The sequence below is a fragment of the Oratosquilla oratoria genome, chromosome 38 (assembly GCF_046742065.1).
Source record: "Oratosquilla oratoria isolate Oo_2021 chromosome 38, ASM4674206v1, whole genome shotgun sequence".
Lineage (NCBI taxonomy): Eukaryota > Metazoa > Arthropoda > Malacostraca > Stomatopoda > Squillidae > Oratosquilla > Oratosquilla oratoria.
In genome coordinates this window covers 37,080,342-37,087,841 of record NC_134814.1, presented here as the reverse complement: position 1 = coordinate 37,087,841, position 7,500 = coordinate 37,080,342, and positions in this window count along the sequence as shown.

The window sequence follows — 7,500 nt, the reverse complement described above, 5'->3', positions numbered from 1 at the left end:
ATTTGACAAAATTAGAAAGGTGGTCTAAGGACATGGTTTCTGTGTTGAAGGATTCAGATAGGACAGAAAGATCTAGTGACAAGTTAAAAGTTTCTCAGGTTACTTAGTTAATTTAATTTGCACTATTGTTATACAACTGTGATGAGATGACTATAGAAAAGCTATACAGGGATCTCTAAAGAAGCAATGGAATTAGGTGAGGTAGATTATATCTTACAAGGATACATGGAAAATAAAGCAATTAGTCCATACGTCATGACAATAGGAATGCAACAACAGAGAGAAATTATGAACTCTAGGAGTGGTTACAGAAACAGAGGATCTGAACATACAGTTAAAAGCACTTCAAGGAATGCTAGATTTAAGTGTTGAGTGCTGAATCGGTGTACAGTATTTCATTTATTGTATTTCATGCACTACTGTCTGTCTCTTATTGCCCAGACAAATTTTTCCCTCTAACTGGAACCTCACTTGTCCCCTTCTGTTTCTTCTCACCTCCACTGCAGAAACTCGGAAACAAGTGAATATTAATTGATGGTCTTTGATAACATTGGTCCAGGTTTGGTAAACAGATTGGATGGGCAAACCAATGCTTATTTGTTTATTCATTATTTTTGATAAGTTATGGGTCTAGGGGTGTGTTATTTGTTATGTCGCCTTGGCTGTTCAATTTATACATGAATAGGGTAGTGTGAGAGGTATATGCAAAGGTAATGGGTCGGGGATTGGAGATGGTTAAAGGAAATGAAGAAAAGTGGGAGATAAGCCAGTTGTTGTTTAATAACGACACTGCCCTAGTGGCAGGATCAGAGGAGGAATAGAGAAAGTTAGTGACAGAGTTTGGGAAATTGTGCGAAAGGAGGAAGTTGAAGATAAATGTGTGTAAATGTAAGGTTATGAGATGTACAAGGGAAGAGAGTGGCAGCAGACTGAAGGTAAGGATTAATGGAGAGAGACTGGAGGAAGTGGATAGTTTTAGATACTTGGGTGCAAATATGGCAGGAAAGGGAGAAATGGAGGTAGAGGTAGAATATAGATATACAGAAGCAATTAAATACACTGGTAGATTAAAAAGTGTAATGAGAAATAGACATTTGGGAATAGGTGTTAAAATGACATTGTATGAAGGAGTGATTATGCCGACAGCACTGTATAGGCAGGAGCATGGAAAATAGGAGAGGAAGAGAGGAGGAGTTTGTATATGTTTGAGATGTATGATAGGGATTACTAGGCTGGATAGAGCGAGAAACAAGGAGGTGAGAGGGAGAACGGAGGTGGAAAGGGAATTGTGGGATAGGGTTGATGAAAGAGTATTAGGATGGTTTGGACACATGGAAAGAATGAGTGAAGAAAAATTAGTAAAAGAGGTGTGGAAAGAAGAGGTAGAAGTGAACATGAGAGGGCGACCAGTGTTGAGATGGATTGATGAAGTAAAAGGGCATGGGGAAAAGGGGAATATCTATTGAGGAAGGATGGAAGAAGATAAGGGTGAATGGAGGGTGGTTGTGTATGGATAATGCTGTGATGCATGAAAGGGAGTGGATGGGAGATGGGTGGTGAGGGAGTATGTTTAAAAAAATAATTTGACACATCCCGAAGGGTTTTCTCCTCTTCTTCTTTATTTCTGCATGAGGCGACAGAAAGAGGGGGGGGGGTCACCGATATAATGATGCGGTCTTGCTGTGGATGCACTGTGTCATGCGTCACTGCTTCTGACTCAGGGCAGTGGCGAGGATGTAGGAATAACCCGTCATCCAAGAGGTGCCAAGATAAGAGGGAGGGAAGAAGGTGGAAGGGAGTGGAGTATGTTGAGGATGAAATGGGTGGAAGTGTCTTTTTTTTTTTTTTTTTTTTTTTGCTACCTTTCCTGTAAGGGGGAAAAGCCTTTAGTAAATGTATGTATATTATGTAATATCATATTATAATACAATGTATTATATGATATGATATGATATGATATGATGTGATATGATATATCATATATTATATTATATCATATTATATTATATTATATTATATTATATTATATTATATTATATTATATTATATTATATAATATTATATTATATTATATATTGTACAGAATTACACTATATTATATTTTGTATTATTATACTATATTGTATTTAATTGTATTATATTGTAGCATATTACATTATATTATGTTATATTATATTATATTATTATATCATATTATATCATATTATATTATATTATATTATATTATATTATATTATATTATATAATATTATATTATATTGTATTATATTATATTATACCATATTATTTTATATTTTATTGTATTGTATTGTATTATATTATATTACATTACATAATATTATATTATATTATATTATATTTTGTTATATTATATCATATCATATCATATCATATCATATTGTATCATATTACATTATATTATATATTATATTATATTATATTATATTATATTATATTATATTATATTATATTATATTATATTATGTTATATTATATTATACTATATTATATTATATTATATTATATTATATTATATTATATTACATTATATTATATTTTATTATATTATATCATCTTGTATCATATTATCTTTTATATCATATCATATAATCTATTACAAGGAGGAATAGTGAATACATACAATTGTTGGTCTTCAGAGATTAAAATATATAATTGTATTTTCGAAGGAACCCAAATAACTTTTGACTATGCCAAAATTTATATGGTTGATGTTTGCAGATATTTTTATAAAAATTTGAACTTCTTTTGTTGTCTTTGTTTGGACTGCAACGTTATATTGATTTCTACTTCGCCAGTTTTCTTCTATTATCAAAAAATATAATTACATATTTGGGAAATCATGATTAGATTTTTATATAATCCGTGAGAAAGGATTATACGTATAGTATCCAAAGCTCTTTCACATAGAAATTCCTGTAATTTCAAGCCAATTCCCGTCCGTCAAGAAATTTGGTAATAAACTTTCAAGGTCACACGCTCCAAGTTATGTTTGAAGTTCCATTCAGGTGTGATTAGGGTAAACTCTGAATCCTTTGCTCACCTCATCAGGCCTCTTGACACATTGGCGAGTCCCAGAACGTAATGAAATTAATAAAAAGCTACTATGAGGATTTCTGGAAATGAATTTTTATGGGTGAGAAAATTGTGCACTTCTCCGAAAATATACTCAAATAAAGATTTTTCTTGGAATATAAACTTTACAAGTATAGTAGAGAGATATAAAAACATCAATTTAATAAAGAACGAAGTTTATATTACACAAATGAATTGATGATTGAGGTTTTCCACATAGATGGAAATTAGCCACCACTATCATTATGAATAGAAAGACAAGAAAGAAGTATGAACTACATAATAGTAGATAAATAAGAGATGACTCAAATAGATCTGATTAGATAGAAGAGGGATTTACGCTGGAGAAAACAAGATAGTAATCTTGGGTCATATGTCATATGAGGTCATTAATAAGACATGGGATTTGGTCCTCCAAGACAAGTTTAAGAATGTTTGGGTCAGGAGAAATAAAACTAACGAAAAACGACCAGTAGTAAAGGAGCCTGGCTCTTTTCTTCTGTTTTTTTTTCATTTAGACTTCTCTAATGCTATCTACAACAGACATGTTTTTTGAAGAAAGTGTTCATTATTCTCACGTTGTAGATTATATCAATTCAATTTAGTTCTCTGCAGAATTTACTAGCAACTCGTCTCTAAAACTTTCCATATGTCATGTTTATTCCCGCGTAAGTACTGATTCACTATCAATCTATATTCATTTCCTCTTTGTAGTTCTTCTGACGGACATCATAAAAAATAACTTTTATCGGCAGAACTCTGACGTTGGTACATAAATCTAAATTATTTTCACAGTGTACCTTTTACTTAGTCTAATCACAATCCAAGCTATCCTAGCTGATATACTACTAAATTTCATTACATTTCCAGTAATCTCTCGAATAACCAAGGATATTACTCAATTTGATATTTCCATTCTTTTACATCTAGTGTAAAACAGGTGATAACATCCTTAGAGTTGTATTGTCGTTTTTCCATAAAATTCTCCAACAAGTGGTCTTAAAATAGAGTTTTTATATAATAAGGGTATATTTTCATTATACTCAGTTGTTGAATCTCCATGATTTAGATCTTTTTGGACACTGCTTTTCCCATTTGGTGTCATATTGTTCGTTAGCATAGAAGACAGTGATATTGGACATTTAGATAACGTTGACCCAACAGAAATTTTAATTCTTACATTTGTTGTGCTATCTATGGTTGTTTAAATGTTGTGACGGTAATCTCACCCTTGTACTACCAAGATTGTATGATACATATTTGGTGCGTCCTTATTCAATACATATGGTAAAGATCTTTATATTTACAGTGTACCCGTTGGACCAAGCTGTCAACATGTCGGTATCTACATGATTACTAGCAAATTTCATATTTGCCACTAGGTAACTAACTTTGAACAGCTATTGTAAATGTGTGCGAGCTGATTCTTGTCCTAGCTTTCGTCCAGAACCTTTTTAAGACATTTGGCTTTACAGTGACATTTCTATTGACATAGTTCTTGTATTCATTAAGGTACTTAATCCTATCCACCAATGTCCACGTGTGCACTCTCATACAAAGAAGCATACGAATAAGCTTAGTGGACAAATCATACAAGGATAGAATAGCAACATTAGACTTTCTGTGGGAGGCGAGAGTAAAGTAAAATGATCATCGTGTTCAAGACAGCGAAAGGAAAGGGATAGAATTCACAGAGAGGATTTGGAACGAAAGAGCACCGCGGGCTCAGTGGATCAAATGAAGATATTTAGAGACACATTTCTAAGTACAGACGCGTTAATTAATGGTCTAGCTTGAAAGAAGATATTGCCAAAAGTAAAACCATAAAGCAGTTTAAAGCTGCGAGTGTGATAGATGGGTAAAATGAGACTGGGGTCACGAGCGTAGCTTTTTTTCCTGTATATTAGAGCTAAGGGTTAGAAAATATATACACACACGCATATATACACAAATAAAAAAGACAAGTTTCTCTCCTGTGTACTGAAATTGAGAAAAAGCGATTAGGTGAATACACATATACTAATACAAACAACTATGCAAACAAGCGAACTCGCACGCGCGTGTGCGTACACACACACACACACACACACACACACAAATGATTACAAAGGTGGAGCATGCCAACAGGAGACCTTTTGGTCCATAACTAGGTGGGATGCGAAAAAAGTCTAATAATGTTAATAGATAAATAAATAAAGATTAGAATAATATAAACAATAATAAATAAAATAAATAAATGCATAGGTATAGTTAAACAATAAGCTAATAGGTAAATAGTGAATAATAATAAATTGGCAAATAACTAATAATAAATGAAAACCAAGCAAATAATAATAAACAGACAAATAATAACAAACAAATAAACAAATAATATAAAATAAATGGCAGGCATTACAACATCTTGCTTGGGTGCTTATCTAAACGAATCTTAAAACTTCGAACTGAACTACATTGCACTGTCTCTACAGGAAGTTTATTCCATTCATTAACTACACGGTCGGCGAAGTTGTTTCTACCCACTTGCAAATTAAATCTATTTCCTGATAGTTTGAGACCTTTATTTCTTGTCGGATTCTCATTCAGTGTAAACATTTTGCCACTTTTTAATTTGTCAACCCCCGTGAGAATCTTAAAAATCGGTATCAAGTCACCTCTGAGTCTTCTTTTTTTAGGAAAAACAGATTCATATGTTTTAGTCGATTTTCGTGTGGTTTATCTTTTTATATTTGGAATCAGTTTTGTGGCTCGCCGTTGTACTTTTTCCAATCTGTCAATGTCTTTAATGCCTATGTTTTATAAGCATATTAAATCGCACTACAAATTACTATGAACAGATATCCTCTAAAAATGGATTAATGACATCTTAGTCAAACCATTAGTCATTTATACCAATGTCTACGAAATTCAATTTAAAAAAACTACCCGTGTTTGAAACGCCATTAGCTGACAAAGACAAATCGTTTCATGTACTTGAGAAAAAAAATCTAAAGCTGTAATGCAAAGGTAACCATGTAGTAAGCGCTGAAACTATCAGTTGTTTTAAAAAACGATTAGACAACTTTATGGATGGGGATGACAGGTGGTGATGGATACGGAGCTGCCTAGTGTAGGCCTTATAGTCTTTTGCAGTCTCCTTTATTCTTATGTATGTAAAGGTACATGACTACAACACGCCTACGGGCCTACCACAGACGCAATCTAACCGTCCAGTCGCTGAGAATAACGAAATAAATTGCATCACTTTGGTCAAGAAAAAACAACAATCAAATTACAGAGAAATTACAGGCAAATTATGAAGTAAAAGTCGAACGCAAAAGGGGGGAAGCAAATATAAATATGATAAAAGTTGAATGAACAATTGCGTTGGAAGTTATAAAGAAACGGCGACTAGAAAGAACTTGGAAAAAGGGTTCCGTGAACGAAAGTCGGTGGAAGACGAAGCGAAGAGAAATGGAGCAGGTGAACCAAGTCATCTCTATCAGTGAACAAGCAAAAGAAGGGACGAAATTAAATAAAAAGGGACGAATGTAAACAAATCCTTGGAAATAAAGTCGAATGATAAGTAATTGGCTTTTGGAATGTGTTAGATTGCTCGGCGGACATCTTTAACGTAGTTGACACGTATCCTACACAATCTCAGCAAAGATATGATTCCAACTTTATTTGTTTATTTATCTTTATTTTTCATTTGTTAATTGATTTATTAACTATTATATTTATTTAATTATTTATTTGTTTATCTATTTATTATCTATTTATCCATTTATCTATTTATTACTTATTTATCTATCTATTTATCTATTTGTTTATAATTAATCTATTGATTTATTTATCTATTCATTTATTTATTTGTGTATTTATAATTTATTCATATATATTATCCATTATCTATTTATTCATTTATTTATTTATCTATTTATGACATTGCAGAAATAATGATTGAAAATGAAAATGTTAAAGAAGCACATTGTGTTAAGTATCTGGGAAGCGTATTTACGAAAGATGGATGCAAGAATAGGGAAGAGATAACTGAAAGAATATCAAAGTACAGTAGAGGTGTCTGTGCCTTGTACCCTATCCTAAAAGATATAAATGTACCTACGGAGGCAAAGAAAAATATTTTTGAATCAGTTTTGGTACCAATTTTAATGTATGCTGCTGAAAGCTGGACATTAACATCAAGAGACTGGAGCAGAATTCAGTCGGCAGAAATGAAAACGTTGAGAGCAATAGTAAATAAAACCAAAAGAGATCGAATTAGAAATGATGAAATAAGAGAAATGATTGGAGTAAAATCAACTAGAAGCAAAATAGAAAAGGCACAATTAAGGTGGCTTGGGCACGTGGAGAGAATGGATGAAGAGAGAATTGCAAAGAAAAGATGGAACTGGAGACCAGAAGGTAGCA